The 16,952-nt window shown below is 35.1% G+C and overlaps 1 non-coding gene across 1 annotated transcript; it reads right to left on the minus strand.

The window, feature by feature from the left end:
* Positions 1-12,700: 12,700 nt before the first annotated feature.
* Positions 12,701-12,860, minus strand: LOC132369430 (U1 spliceosomal RNA). The gene has a single exon (XR_009504405.1). It is a non-coding gene; the product is annotated as a U1 spliceosomal RNA (small nuclear RNA).
* Between the last annotated feature and the right edge of the window lie 4,092 nt (positions 12,861-16,952).

A 16,952-nucleotide genomic window follows, 5' to 3' on the forward strand; every position in this document is an offset into this window, starting at 1 on the left:
TGTGTCATATTATTTGTAATGCTATTAAGAATAATATCTAAAGTACTTAAACTAATTATGCCTATTTTGTAAGATTAATTACCATTAATAATTTAACATATTTTATCATTTAAGTCAGTATCCGTTCTGATATTTAACTTTAGAGAGTGCACTGTATATGTACCACATAATTAGGGCTTATGTATCACATAATTAAGGCTAAATACTAGGAAATCAGACTAATGAGACCAAATCAAACTGAATTATTTAAGCTTTTTTTCTTTAATTTTAGAGGTAGAATATTTAGTAATTAAACACTGATTTCATTTTCTTGAACTTGCATATGTCTCCTTTGTTTTTGAGGTCGTTGCTACAGAAGCCTTCAAAAATGTTGCTCTGAGAAGTGAGAAGTACTGTAATGAATAGAAGCAGGTGGTTTTAGTCTTTTTCTGTCTCGCCCTCCTTCCTCCTCCACTCTTTTGTTTCCTGGGGTCTTCACTGGTTTTTTGTTGTTGTTGTTGTTGTTGTTTTTCCAGGGTCCCAAGGATCTGTTGTCAAATGGGAACTTGCTCAGCTTCCTGTCATTTTATAGTCCATGCTGTGTGGGGAATTAATAGCTATTCAACAAAAAAATATGATTCAGGATTTCAAATTTTATGAAGAAATACTTTAGACAGAAAGACTTTTGTGTTCTTCTCAACACTTTACTCATTTATTCATTCACTTGTTTAATCATTCTTTGAACAGATGCTTGTGAATGGCTACTGTGTGTCAGACTGTTGTTATATAGCACAACTGGTGAGATCTTGGATATGTGACTCTGAAAAGTAACGAATCACATTGGAGGATGTCAACCCACAAATTTTCACTGAGGGTCTCCTGTGTTCCCAGGAGCTGGGATAGGTGCTAAGGATAGTGTGTTGAGTGAGAGCAACAAGATCTTTGCTCTCAGAGATGATGGTCTTGTTGGGAAGACATAAACACATCATTCAATAAGATGTCTTATGATGGAAGATGTGTAGGGTCATACACGGGATCTAATTTCAAGTAGGGGTCAAAGAAGGACTCCTGGAGGAGGTGTCATTTAAGGTAAGTCCTGAAGGATGGTGAGAAATCAGGTACACGAGTGTGTATGTGTGTGGGGATGGGAAATAGCTGATTAAAGTTAAATTACTGAAGACTGTTCCAGATAGAGGTAACAACACGTGTGAACACTGGAGGGAAGAGAGGACCATAACTTGATTCAGAAACAGTAACACATTCAGTATACCTGAAATGTAGCATTAAATGAGTCTGGAAAGGTCAATAAAACACAGAGCAGAAACTGAGGTCCTGTAGTTAGTTAAGTGCTTTAAGTGGACAAACTTAAAACCTAATTGCTGATTCTAAAATCTCCATTATATCTGCTGATCCTCTGCACCAAGAAAACATAAAGAAGTTACTTAATTTGAAAAATATCTTTATTTTATTAAAAAAATGATTTCTTAGAAAATGTCTCCTTTCAATAAGTTTAAAAACGTCCATTTTCAGAAAAGCTACTGATGTATCTGTACACTTGTTTAGCTATGATCACAAGACATGATGTGTTTCAAGGAGATGGAAGGGAAGACTGACCCTCTTACTTCACCTCCAACTTGACTCCTCCCTGATAACCTATTTTTTTCTGTGTTAAAGTATCAATTGGATCCACACAATTAAATAGAGCAACTGGGTCACTTCTCATGTAGACAAACTACCTGCAGACAAGTTGTTTTTATCAGTCAATCTGGAAACCTCAACAGGTAGACCTATTGAACAATGCTTGACATATGCCCCGTGGTTATCTGGCATTATTCCCTGCTGGGAGAAGAGTGATTGGCAGTGCAGCCCTTATCCCTGGTCCACTCAGGCAGTTCCTTGTCAGCAGTTCAGCCTCTCTGAGATCTCTCTGCCTCACTCTGCTGTTCTCATTATCACTCAGTGATAGCAAGGCTTTGAGGAAATTAGAAGTAATCTTTCTTTTCAGAAGAGTCAGTAACCCTTATTTGGGACAAGACAATACACCACTCCAATGGCAAGTTCTGAATCAGAACATGCTACTGGTTGATAGTGAAAATGTTGGAAAGGGTAAAGAATGACTTGAATACAAATTGGCATACTTTTTCTTACCCTATCCATTTATCACTGAAGAAATTTTAAGTAATTTTTACCAACATATTTTTGACATGTAGTGGCTATTTCTCATGGCCTCAGAACTTACCATTACCTGGAATTGTTTTTCTTTTTTTTACTGGGGAAAGAAAATAAGACCATCATCACCACAATATTCATCTTCAGTAGCACAAAGTGGCATACACAATTTGGACCAGGAGACAAAATATAATAATACCTTACAGATGAATCTCTTTTTTTTCCAAAGTAGATTTGGGAGAAATTATGAATAGAAAAGATCTTAAACCTGAGTCAAGGAAATAGAGTTCTTCATTTATCACAGAAACAAACAGTACAGAAATGACATAATTTCCCATAATCTCCCTTGATCGAGTCAACCTATTTCACTCATTTTATTATACAGGCTCTTCAAATGTTTTAAATCTAGCCCATCACCTGTCAATTCATGCTTCATTATCCTGGTCCTCAGTGTCATTCAAGGTTGACTTCCTTTCAGATAGTCATTCATGTCCAGACAGGAGTCATGCATGCCATTTTCATCCCTACTGTCAAATCAAAACATGGTTTCCTATAATTGTATATTTTAGAAGTCATAGTGAGCTCAATTCTCTCTGCCAAAGAGAGGAAAGAACTAAAACTCTCTAGGAAAAGTGAACCTTCAGCCATTTTACATTTGCTGGGAGATTATGAATTAAGATACAGTGTTTGTGCCACCTTATAATCCCACGGAGTGCCACCAAAAGGGCCTTTAACCAATAGCAATCGGCGAACCCTGTCATGCAGTCCTTTTTAAGAGCATGGTTGTGGACAGAACAACAAAAATATCTATGAATTTCCCAGAGTAGAGCCATTGCTTTAGCCTGCTGCAGTTTCTCTGTGAACTTAAGTCTCTTTGACACAGAGGACAGGCTTCAAATTAAGCATTTCAGGTTCAGGATGGCATGGTCCATTCACTTTGCTACACGTGGGACAAAGGTTACTGTGACAGTCCTGTAAGGAGTAGCTACTCCAAACCCATACATTTTTCTAATCACATTATCACTGGCTACTGATATGGTTTCCATCCCTTCTGCCACATTCGTAGTCAAGGAAAGTAGTAGTCATAATGAAACAAAATGAACAAACATTTAAGTACCTACTATGAGCTATTACCCTTTACTCTTGACTTTAGCTCTGTCTGATCAGTTAATTATCTCAAATGTACTCAAAAGAAAAGTGAGGATGGGAGAGGTTGTTCTTGAAAAATGTCACATCGATAATACATGGTAGAGTCTAAATAGAAACCAGGTCTTGGGGACTCCAAAGCTCATATTTTGTCCCTTTCGCATTGTATTAACCTCCACATTTACAGAGGCAGAAACTGTGGCACATATTGGGTACATGATTTAATCAAGGTCACATAACCTTCTGTGAGTTAGAGCTAGCACCAACACCTAAACTCGTGATTCCCAGCTCAGCTCTCTTCTGCACCAAATTCAACTAAAAAATGACAATAGATATTACAATAACAATCATCAATATTCTTATCACCATTACTAATTGAAACCATACTTCTAATTCACAGCAGAACTTCTGTGGGAGTACATTATTCCCTGTGGCCGCACTGTCTCATGCTTCCTTGAGTAACAGCATATTCAGCATGGACCACGTACTGGTTCAGTGAGAGAGAGGTATCACTAGAGTCAGAGCTCTGGAAGTCTTTACTTTCAGTATGTTAAGACTTAACGTTTTCAAATATAATTGTGTGTCTAAGGACGGACAAGTAGCCTATTTGATCTTTTCACTTCTCTGAGCTTTGCTAGGACTAGGTTCATTTCTAACCAGAAAGAAATAGAATACTTTCATTTGACTGACTGTCTTGATGAAATGTTGATGCCTTCTTTGTGCATTTTTTTCTTTTTTCTCTCTCTTTTTTTTTTTTAGAGAGGAACTATATCATTTATCAGATTTTCAAAAGATTAGATTTTGTACTGCTTTGGACAATGAATTAGTTTAAGTTACATGATTTTACCAACCCACAATATGTGGAACATATAGAAACTATATGGAAATAGGGGCAGTCTGCATGTGTTTGCTCACTCGGCACAGTAGGTATAGTGCATATTCACCTAACCTTCTTCACATGGTACTGTGCAAACTTTTCACTGAATTGGTTTTTTTTAAAAAATAAACAGGCACTATTCCAACATTGAAGCACCATAGGAACATGGAAATGCCAGTGCAAATTTCTATTTTTAACTATCCACTGATCCAAATTCAAACTGGAAAGAAAAAAACAGGATATTACCATGTAATGGCAATTCTCATGATGCTTGTTGCTTCATAACATCATTTGCAGATCAGGAACAAAGATCAATTTAGGACCCATTAATAGAAGAATTTTCAGAGGGACTTGAGCTCAAATTATACCAATCTGTTACTGTTCCAAAATAAACGCATCAGGTGGCATTTAAATGCAGGTGGTTAACTGTTTTATCAGTGCAGATATTTAAGCTATTAGAAATATAATTAGAAAAATTAAATTAAACACACTTAATGTAGATTCTAATTCTACATTAAGAATTAGAATGTAGAATTATGTCCTTAGCATTATGCTATTTCTATTGTAAATTATAAAATGTGCCTAAATTGCACAGGTTTGTTTCTAAGTGATAGCTGAACTCAGATAATTAAGTTGTTAACCATGAACTTCAGTGGTCAACATGGTTATATATCTTTGTCTTATGTCTGCTCCTCCTTCTTGTTTCCACAAATCTCAGGGGAGGCAGATGAATGGCACTTGGCTCTACCCAGCTACACAGTCGACTGATTAGACATAGCCCTGTACCACAGGTACACTCAATTATATGCCTTTCAGAGAGTCAAGCATTTCCTGAAGCTAAAAGTGTTGAATCTGTTGATTTCACACATTTTATACTAGGAGAAAACTGTGATCAAACATATTTAAACCTTCAATTTTATTTCATAACATACATTCTCCTTCTACTTAACACAGGAGGTAAGGAGTTTATTGAGATTAAAAAGGGTAAATCAATTTGCTTCCAAATAATTAAGTCATTAAGAACTGGACAATGACTTCAATTTTAGTAATTAAGTCATCTGTGTGTGGGAAAATGTGACATTAGATTTAAGGCCCAACTAAGTGTCCATCATAATACAACCTTATATGTAAATTTTAAGGTGTCACATAGAACAAATTCAGTAAAAGGGTAATGCCAAACAGTCATATTGGCTGTCATTATCCTCATAATAGAAAAGCACTTAGTAAGCACTGTTCTTAATGCTGTTTGTATGGTAAGAAAAATGCTCAGTGCTGAAGACAAGCCTGAAAGCGTTAACTGTAACTAGTAAATACACACTATATATAAAATAGGCCTTTCTATGGATTGAGCCCCAACATATGTTTATTGCTAACATTTTCTTTTATAATATGTATAATGAGCTGCATATCCTTTATATTCCTTTATCCACTCTGTTTCTAAATGATCATGGACAAAGGGATATTCAGTTACCTAAATTTATGCCTAGTGTAAGGCAGGCATACATAGTCACTGAAATGCACAGTTATTTGATGGAACAAGACATAAATTACTCCCTTTTTAAAACTTAAAAATAATGATATATTCTACAGTTAGAAATCCAGTAGATCTCCCATACACACTAATCTTAATATCCTTGGTTTTAGCCAATGCTTCAAGAACCTCTTAAACATGCTAAAATCTCTAAGTTGGCATAGCATTTGAAATGGCAAAATAATATCTTTTAACAAGATAAATGAAGAAGCCTGGCAAGAATCGAGAAATCTTAGAAATCAAGGGATCTTTTCCACGATCTATTTCCTGACCAACACAATTGGCAAGTCCTTTTATTCCTAAACTTTATCATAAGCTAACCACTAAACATTTTCTGTCTATTTTGGCTTTAATTAAGGTAGATATAATTTCTGAACAAGTTCAGGAAAGTACTTCTTTCAAGCAGGGAAACTGCTTAAATTAATTAAGCTAATTAGGTTGATGAATAATTAAGGTAATTCTTTCACTCTTCCCACAATTCAATCTCTTCACCTCTTAGTCATAAGTCTCAAATGGTGGTATTAGAACTCCTAAATACAATCACACATTACACTTCTGTTTAATATTCTACATCACAATTAAGACTAAATTTTTTTTTTGTTTTTCTCTTAGTTTATAGCTTAAATAAGAATGGGCCTGGGGCTTCCCTGGTGGCGCAGTGGTTGAGAGTCCGCCTGCCAATGCAGGGAACACGGGTTCGAGCCCTGGTCTGGGAAGATCCCACATGCCGCGGAGCAACTAGGCCCGTGAGCCACAACTACTGAGCCTGCGTGTCTGGAGCCTGTGCTCCGCAACAAGAGAGGCCGTGACAGTGAGAGGCCCGCGCACCGCGATGAAGAGTGGCCCCCGCTCGCCGCAACTAGAGAAAGCCCTCGCACAGAAACGAAGACCCAACACAGCCAAAAAATAAATAAATAAAATTTAAAAACAAAAACAAAAACATTAAGAATTCAGAGATTGTAAATATGACAAAATTAAACTTAAAAAAAAAAAGAATGGGCCATCTCTCAAATATTGAGTATCTCTCTAATTAGGAAATGTAAATATCATAAATCAGAAATTAGTCTAGACAACAGAAGATTTTTAGATATTACAAATACTTTTAATAAGAACTCATTTCAAATAGAATGATAGGTCCATAAGCATGTATCTGTCATACTACAGGTTCTGCAAAATAGTATTTCATGCGATCCGTGAGCTACCCAAGGAGGTGTTTATATTATCATATTTTCATAGTTGCGTAATTGAAGACTCAAAGTTGTGAAAAGGCTTGCTCAAAATCATACAGCCTGAACATAGTGGAACTTGGATTTACCTGTTTCAAAGGAATTATTAAATCCTTTTAGCATTTGGCTTATTTTTGAAATGTGAACGTGATATTACTTCTCTAAATGTATGGAGTATATTTCTATAATTTGCATATTTCCAATGAGTTAGCCAACTGGTAAGAAATGAAAAATTGGTGAAAATACGATAGCAAAGAAAGATTAAACCGAATCAGTCAAGTGGTAATTTGTGTCTTTTGTATCCTAGACCCCTATCCTCCTGAACACATTGTCAGTAGCTACCCATGTTGCATTTTAATTTAGGTGTAAAGTCATAAAATTGGATTTTAGAGAATAGAGATATTTTGCTATTTACATCTATGATCACAGACATAATTCTGTCAGTCAGTCATCTAACTTCAACTAACCTTTGTCATCCCCCTCACCACTAAGGGGCAATACAGCAGCACACATGTCACTATAATTAGCGTGCAGCAGCAATTTTCATTAGACCGATGATCTCCAATAAGATTTTCCCAAGGGCTGCATTCAGTTATATGTAATAGTTAGGTGGGCCACACATGTATTAGCATATAATTTGCACATGATTTGCATATGCATTTAAAGATTGCATCATATTTCTCTGACTGTTTCAAGTAAAAATGTAATTACTACAACACTGAAGGTTATGATTTCTATTTTTCTGTACTATCCCACCACATCTGACCCAGATGGCTTATGACAGAATAGCTCAGCAGAAAACTAGGAAAAGCTGGCCGGGGAGAGTGGGGGGTGAGGGGGCGGGCGGGGGTGGGGAATAGTCAGTAGAGATGGTTAGGGTCAATAGAAATCTTTTTGGGGAGCACCAGTGATAACTACTGAGAGTACACTGCGTTAGACAATTTGTCTCTTTTATAAGGATAAAGGAATAACTGCACACTGGGTGGACCTTCTAAGAAATGCCTTTCTAGTTACTGCTGATTTCTTGTTGAGCATCTTTTTTTCAAACCTCATTACAGGCTAAATGGCAAATTATCTGCTATCACTTGGGAAATCTCAGTTACCTCTTAATTCTAATAGTGTCGTCACATAACAACTTTAACTGAGTTTTCTTCTAAACCTAATTACTCTCTGTTTTGAACACTAATTTTAAGTGAAGAGCTATTTCCCTTTAGTTTTTTATACATATGGACCAATCCTACACAACTGGAGAGCATACCCTCTTTCACTTAAAGAGCTTTCTGGTGCATTCGTATTTGGTTAGGTAGAGGAAAAGTTAAGAAAGGGAACAAGGTTTGTACAGGGAAACAATTGGAAAAGACTGGAACTAGGTACACACATAAACATATGGACACATATTTACTCACACATATTTTAATACATACTTGCTCTTGTATTTATGAAAAGAATAATTTCCTCCTCTCCATCTCTATCTGTAATGAATTTAAAATCTACACCCATTTATGTAGAAAAAGGATCTTACTGCTGATTAGGCTGGTGCTAGACAATAGAGAGATAGATGATAGATAGGTAGATAGATAGAGGATAGATAGATGATAGGTAGATAGTTGGATGGACAGGTGGATAAATGGATGACAGACAAATGATTATAAAACTATTGTGTTGAAAACATATACTTTAGTAAGAAATAGTTCTCTGTATGTTCAACCAGCATTTAATTTATGCTTTCCTGTTTCAGATGATCAGAATCATGTGGAGACAGAAAAGCAGAATTTTCTTTACCTACCTTTTGAACTTCTAGGGCCAGGCCAGTAATCAGTGGAAAGTCTTCAACCAATTTCTCAGTAACTGACTTGCCCAAGGTCACACAGGTTTTGGGTGATGGAGCCAGGACTTGTACTTATGTTTTTATAATTCCCTATTCTACTTTTAAAGTTATTATTGTTGTTATTGCATAATCTCATCTATATCTATAGTAAATAGACATCATCTCTGTTTTGTAAGCAGAACAGACTTAAGTAATTCTCAGTACCTTGGTCTTGTAGTTCATTGAACGTGTATGTTATCCAAATACTTAGCTAACATTCTCAACCATGACTAAGTAGAGAGGAGATAAAAAAATCTGTTTTTCCCTTGTCTTCTTGTATTCAACTTGTTCTTTTGCATCAAATTCTACTATGATTTGGTACCATCAGTAACACATGTCTTTGATATATATCATTGTATCCCTGTACAATGACTATGCCAAGAATATAGTGAATTCTCAGTGAGTATTTTTTTATTAGATGAATAAACAAATGATAAATATTCAAGTACTATACAAGGTAATTTATTACCATAGGAAGCAGTCCATGATATATTAAGTTAAAATGTAGATTAGAAAACAGTTCTTTTAGAATGATCCCATTTTGATGGAAAAAATATATATGTCTTCATGGAAGAACAAATATTAATGTATTTACGTTTATCTATGGTGTGAAATTTTTTTCTTAATTTTGTTTTATTTTGGGGAAAAGAATGTATTTTTATAATAAAATAAGTGTTTTATGTTTGTTTTGTTTATTTAAAAAGTCTTCCCTTATACTACATTTCCATAGTACTTTCTAGAAAACATCTGGAATGCCTACATTACATTTAGTTTTCCAGTGTTGCAATTTGAAATGTGGCCTTAACCTTCTTACTCAAGAGCTTCGGCTTCTTATTTCATTTACTGTCCACTGTTATTTGTATAAAAGCTGTCTCTTCCTTTAAACTGAAAGTGTTTTAAAGACCAGAAACTGTATTTTATTTATTTCTGAGCTATCGCACCCCTACACCAATCCTAGAAATAAGCTTGCACACAGCCAATGCCAAAAAATATGTAATAAATATTTGGTAAGTCATTCATCAAGTCCAAAGAACTTACATAGTTTTCATTTTAGGTAAAGTAATATCTCCACTGATTTTTTTTTTTTTTTCATAAAGAATGAATACTTGGGCTCAATGGCAAACAAATTAGATTCATAATAACATTTTATATCAGAGCTAAACCCTGCATTGTTTATGCCACCCAAAGTTACCCTTTCCGGGATAATCCATGAACTGGGGTTTTTTCTATTCCAATATACTAATTTCTTTTTAATTTCGGAATACCGTGTAAGCTACACACCTGACAAGATCATATGTGTTCGTACGCCAATGTGCAGTAACAGTTTAACCTTCCAAGTAACAATTGTGATAATGCCTGAACCCAGAGGAATATCTCTAATTCTAGATACTTCAGGCACCATAGCAGAGGTGGAAAAAATATTCTAAGCCAGTTGGATCTGTAAGTACTTTGTGCTATATTTACCGAATAGATGCTTTGGGGTAGCAAAAGCTCAATTAATAGTCAATCTCAATTAATAGTCTTCATGATTCAGTGTTTGCTTCAGCTCTTGTGGCTTAGCAACTTTGGTGCTAAACAAATGTGTAATCACAGCAGTTGGTCTCAATTTTCCTTTAGCAGCAGAGCTAGTTTAATATTCTAAATTCTTGAAATTATAGAGTAGTATAAGAAGGAGTAGAAGGCTATGTAAACTGGAACTACAGAATAACTCTTTAAACAAGGTCAAAGCGTATCACCATTATTCTATTTCAATCATTCATGTGGTATTTATTATTGTAATTAACTTACCAAGAATATATAATATAGTACAAATTTCAGTAAACAACAAGCATTAGCTGCTTGTGAGACTGTTTTGAGAAATAGCTTTTCAGTAAATTCACATGGAAAAAAATAAATTTTAAAATACAAACTTTGAAGTACCATTTCTACTTTTGGCAGACTCTGTTTCAATTACCTATAAGTCTAGGTAATTCATATAAATTTCTCTCCTTCATTAATATTGAGCACCTGAGAAAAATCATATAAGGCTTTCAGAAACCAGATATTCGCTAGATAAATAGCAAAATGAAATGATTATTATTCATGATACCAGCTGGCCTCTTTAGATACATACCTAAGACTGTGGGTGTGTAAATCCACCATGTTTAACTGAGTACATCAGCACTGAAGATTGAATTACCCACAACCCAGGGATAGAAATAATTATATTATAGCTCATTTCAGACCATGTAGTTCTCTATTAGTAATTGTATTGGGCTATTGAGGCACAATCATTAGAGACATAAAATGGTCATTTTGCATATTAGTAGTAAAAGAAAAAACCGTAAACCTTTAAGGAGAATTCATAAAATACGTACTTTTGACTCACAGTTAAAACATTGATTAAATTGCACACTACAAAAGAAGGCATTAAAAAATAAGAGGCATCACCAAGGAGGCCTACTACCTACAACCACCTTAACTTTTTACAAGTATCCAGTCACCAATAACGTAACATGCACAGGACTTAGAAACACGCATTTTATTAAATGCACCTAGAAAATGGAGACGTTCTCCATCAAACTGCTAAATGTTCTGACTGAAGAACAACCTGACAGCCAAGGCGCAACCCTGAGCTGGTAGAGATGGAGGGCGCTGCTAGTAGTCTATGGCTCAATTTTTTCTTAAAAAAACTTCAGAGACTTCTAAATAACATTACCGTGTTATGGACTTTGTATAATAAATATCCTTATTATAATTATTCAAAGAAAAACTTATCTAATTGGACAATTTTAAAGCCTACGTATTGTTTTGTGTTACTGTAACTGTCTTTAAACCTTGGATTTACATTGTATTATTTTGTTTCCCTGTAAACCTACAAATATAGGTAGATGCTTCACATGTATTAACTTGCTTACTCCTCACAACACAGTGTTGTGAGATCTGTAATTCATCCCATTTAAAGTAGAGAAAACTAAAGCACAAAAAAGCATAGACATTTGCCTAATGTCACACAGCTAGGAAGTAGCAAATCTGGGATTCATAACCAGATATTCTGGCTCCAGGGCCCATATGTTTACTTTTATCAGTTCCAAAGTTCACTTTCAACATTGTTAAAGAAATCACTTCTTACTTTTACTTATGAAAGTTTAAATATTAAAATGTTTAATGTGTTCTTTTGTCCTCAAAAGAAAATTGAGACAATGTAAGAAGGCCGGTGAATCCTGGCTTTATCAATCACCCCCCAAAACCCTCACCCTTTCCTTATCCAACATTTTAAGTGGTGACTATGTTGAAGTGAGTTAATAAAATTGGTCACTTCTTTTTTAAGCTAAAAGAAATAAAAACGATGTGTGGTCCATTGAATAACCATCTTTTTTTTTTTGCAAATGCTCTCCCAACACGCATTGAAAGTTAAATATGAACTCTATAAAAATTCGCAGTGGCAATGCCACTAAACAGAAAAAAGAGGCAAAATTAATTATACCACCTATCCTTTAGGCGAATTGGTTCTTAACATTGAAATATTAATCATGTGAGCTACCTCCACAAACTGTAAACACATCTTGGAATCACAGTAACACTTAGGCAGTACTTGCACTGTAGGAATGGTATCTTTGAAAAATCAAAGTATGAGCCAATACGAGCATGAACATGGCAACTGACTCCTAGAAAGCATGGTACAAGAGCTGAGCCCTGGCCACGTGTCAATTTGCTACAGTGAGTTCCAGAGTTGTCTACTGTGGAAATATATAGAACAGACAATCACATATATCATATAATTCCAGAAATACAGAAAAGAGTTTCATGGCCCTTTTGGTTCCTCTTAAATAAAGTCATTGATGTTACTTTCAGGTTGACCTATCCAATGCCTGCTCTTATCCTGACCAGATTTAGACTCAGTTAACTTTTAATAAGTACTATTTTTAAAGTCTGAACGCAGTCCCCCACTACCACAAATTATGCAGTCGAGTCTCCCACATTTGGGGAAATTGTAGGGGTCAGCACATCTGGAGTGCAATGGATAAGCCTTGCCCTGGGAAAACCATCTTCATGATCACAGTATCTCCCCTGCCAGGTAATTACAAACACCTACTATTTTTAATAATAGACATTAGATCAGGAGTTTTAGCAATATGATTTCACGATTATCCCCAGTTTTACAAGGGAGGAAACTGAGGCTCAGAGAAATTGAAGAACCTGGCTCTGGAATGGCCAGGCAGCCAGGAAATGGCAAAGCTAGCACACAAACTCACATCTGCAGACTTTGTAATATAAAAGAATTTTAAAAGAGACATCATCTGAAACTAGCTCTGCTTTCAAAGGGCCACCATATTCTGGACTGACCCTAACTCTAGCAAAGAGGGCCTTATTTTTACAGTAGTGCTTGGGTCTGAGTTTTTCTGCCAAGAATCCCTTGCCCTCAGCCTCAGGCCACTTAGCTAGGGCCCTAATCCCTGTTTAGCTTCATCCAGCCTTCTTTTTAAGAGGGCACATTTCTGTTGTCTCTTCCTAGACACTACCCAGGTCCTGTTAAGTTCCTCCTGATTTCAGCAACTGCCTGACGCTTGGACTAATCCTCTCTAACCTGATTCCCAGAAGAAGGGGCAGTGGGAGCAATGTTTAGGAGTAGAATGACAAGGGAGGAACAGATTTTAACTATTTCATAGTTAAATCAGACTAAATCTAGATAAGGAAATAAACATGCTTGTTATTTGGGTAGAGCTTGGTAGAGTACAAACTACATTCTTTGTAAGAGTTTAGCTTTAAAATTATCTCCATTTGATAGCTAAGGAAACAGCCTCATGGAGAATTCAATGGCTTAATGTAAGATTGTTTGGCTTATAAAGGCAGAAATTCTGGACTATTCTTAGCCATTGCCAACCAATCTGAAATCTTAAATCATAAATCTACTTTTTAAAATATATTAGGTTAACTTTAGTTTATCCGTAAATATTCATGGTGGTGCTTTCAATCAGATTAAATAAATAACATTGCAATATTTAAAAATGATACCTAAAAAAGCAGTCAGGTTGTGTTCTCAGTGTCTAGTACTTGCGGGAGAACTCTTCAAATGCAAAAATACTCCTATTGGCTTTTTATTTTCAGAGAATATGTGAATCTCAAATAGGCTGCATTTGCATTCTGGAGAAAATTTTGAGAGTCAATTTCTACCGCGTTTAACAAAGCTGATCTTGTGCGCTCTTCGTCATCACTACAGAGGGCACCAACAGACAGCAGAGCGCCTTATCACCACAGAGGAAACGTTAAAAGTTCCTAGTAAACAAGAGGGTTAAAGACAAAGTCATGCTTAAATCACTCCAAATTTTCTTTTGCCTTTATGCTATTTAAAATTAATCACATCTATAAACTCTCATGTAAGTTAGCAGGCAAATGGATATGGAAAGTACCAGGAAAGGCTACATTTTTTCAAAAGTTGAATCTAAGACATTTTGTAATTCTGCCCAAACCAGCGTTAAAAAATAAACATAGACTATGTGTCATGTAATACTGCAACAAGTGAAATTTAGTCTGCTTTTCTACTGGTTATTTTTTTACTCATTGTTTTCTTTAAATCTCTGTCTTAGCAAGTGAAAGTATTTTGCATAAAATATTTACTATCTTTATAAAAGATATTTTTAAAAATGTATCCAAATGTGTTTTCAGTATGTAAGAACTTTAGAAGCCATGGTTTTACAATAGAAAGATTTACCTACAAAGTGCCTTCCGGACAGAAATGATTGGAAATAGCAGTCTGCAAGGATGAGGACATAGTACTTGCTTCTTAGCGTGGTTGCATAGACCTACAACTGACTGTACATGCAAAGGAGGGCAGCAAAGGTCTTATGATCAAAAGGGAAGAAATGACTGACAACACAGAGCTAGGTCAAAGGAACTAATGGAATAATTAGTCCCAAAAAGACCAAAAAGACTGAAGAATTCATGATGTCATAAAAAGCAGAGCTACTTAAATTTGATTAGAAAATAAAAATGACATGAACATTGTAAATATTCACAGATCACATCATTGACGTGTAATGTGCCGTTAAATGATGTCAAATTAAAGGGGAAATTACATGTGTTAGAACTAGGACGAATAAAGAGAAGACATTTAAAGATACATGGTCCTTCAAGTGAAAATTCCTAACATATATTACACAGATGATCATCACCAGACAGTGAAACTGGGTGAATGAAATGTAAAATAAAATATGAGGGAAAAGATACTGGTTAAAAACAACTCATTTTCCAATATTATAAATGATAGTGAACTTTAGATTTCAGAGGAGCTATTTTGGGAATTTGTTTTATACAAAGCAAACCCAAATATGGTTATAGTAAATAACTGATAATGCCATTAAACTCTTAAAATCTTAGCATCAGCCCTAAGTACTGAATTAGTAGTATGTAAATTTGTCAGAAAAGGAAAGAGTCTCTAGGTCTATTTTAATTTTCATATGCTCAGTTTTCTCTATGTTGTTTGAATCATTTCAGTGATTTTGCACTTGTTTTGAAACTTATATAAGAGATAAAAAGAGAAATAACAAGAACACTGCAGCAAGGTAAGTGTAACATTTGCCTTCTTCCTGGGTCTTGCTAATATCTCTTGTTGACACTTACATTATTAACACATAACTAACCTGAATTTGACATACAATTCAAATACTTCCAAAATGTATACAGACACTTGAATAACTTCGTGGCAACATACAAATGTTTAGCAAAGCAACATTTCCATTCCAGACACATTTCATTTTTGACAAATACTTTAGAAAGTATTAAAAATCATTCACCTTTTAACTGACTTATTCTTTCCATTTGTCTATTTTTACTGTCAGTAAGTTCAGCTTTACCGGAATCTTCTGTCATATTAATGAGATACCAAGTACCATTTTTTAGTGAGGCTTATTGTTAGTAATAGTCAGCATATCGTACTGTAGCCTTAGTACCTCAAATTAACACAAGAAGCAAAGCCCAGATTAACAGCAGATATTATACTCCTTCAAACTGACCACATATATTAATACTCAAAATGTACTGTCAGTGATCAGCAGGACTTTTCTCCATTTGCAAAAGTTCCATAGGTTTCCTTATGGTATGTCTGAAAAGGCAAATGCGTTAAGAAAAAAAAGGTAATCCAGGTTTCAATGAAATATTCACGAGAGTGCTTTATCAACAGACATAATCTCCAGTTTTAAAAGAGTTTATTTAAGCATTTCACCAAACACATGGAACTTGAACCGGCTACTTATATTCCCCACAAAGGAAGAACAAACTTTCCAAAACTATGGCAAGCCGTGGTTGTTTGTGAAATGGTGGAGTGTTTTTCTCCCTCTCTCATCTGTGGTTCTACTGATAACTGTAAAATAAATTTTCATTCCTCAGAAGGCAAAATAAAACTCTGGAGCAGAGGGGGAGAGTGCTTCTATTGTGACACAGCTAATTAATTCATAGATGGAAAAATAGGAAGGGTAAATCCTTAAATATTCATATCAGCATATAAAATGCCCAGCTTTTTTTTCAGCCTTAGACCAAGGATATCAATCCTTTACCTCTACACCTATATGAAATAACAGAGAAAAAGGAAAATAGATTATTTCCTCCTTGTTGTAGGAAAAAGGGAGAAAATCTACTGTGAACCAGGTTTTGTGCTGGTCACTTTTTATATGTCACTATTTTAGTCCTCATAATAGTGCAGAAATAGGGTCAGAGAAATTAAGAATATTCAAGATCAGTCATACAATAAGCTAATTATAAAAATGAGACTTCAAGCCCATTTTACCTGACTTCAAAGTTGATAATCTTTCTCTAATAGACTTATCAAAATCTCATATTCTATAACCATTATGCATACAAGTGAATTTTACAAAAAAATGGAATAACTGACCTGATTTGGGAATAAAATTTTGGCCCTGACGTGCAAAACTACTATTTTATGGAAATCTAGCAGTGTCTATGGTTAAGAGTACAGAAATTGGGAGCTACACTACTTAAAATTTCTCTCTTTACTGTCAATCAGCTCTTTGACCTTGAGTAAGTTACTTATACTCTCTGCCACAATTTTCATCTGTAAAATTGGAATAATAATAACAATACTGCATAGGGTTGTTCTGAGAATTAAAGCAACTACTTATACAAAGAATTTAGAGCAATCCTTAGCACAAAGTAAGTGAATCG

The sequence above is a fragment of the Balaenoptera ricei genome, chromosome 7 (genome assembly GCF_028023285.1).
Source record: "Balaenoptera ricei isolate mBalRic1 chromosome 7, mBalRic1.hap2, whole genome shotgun sequence".
Taxonomy (NCBI): Eukaryota; Metazoa; Chordata; class Mammalia; order Artiodactyla; family Balaenopteridae; genus Balaenoptera; species Balaenoptera ricei.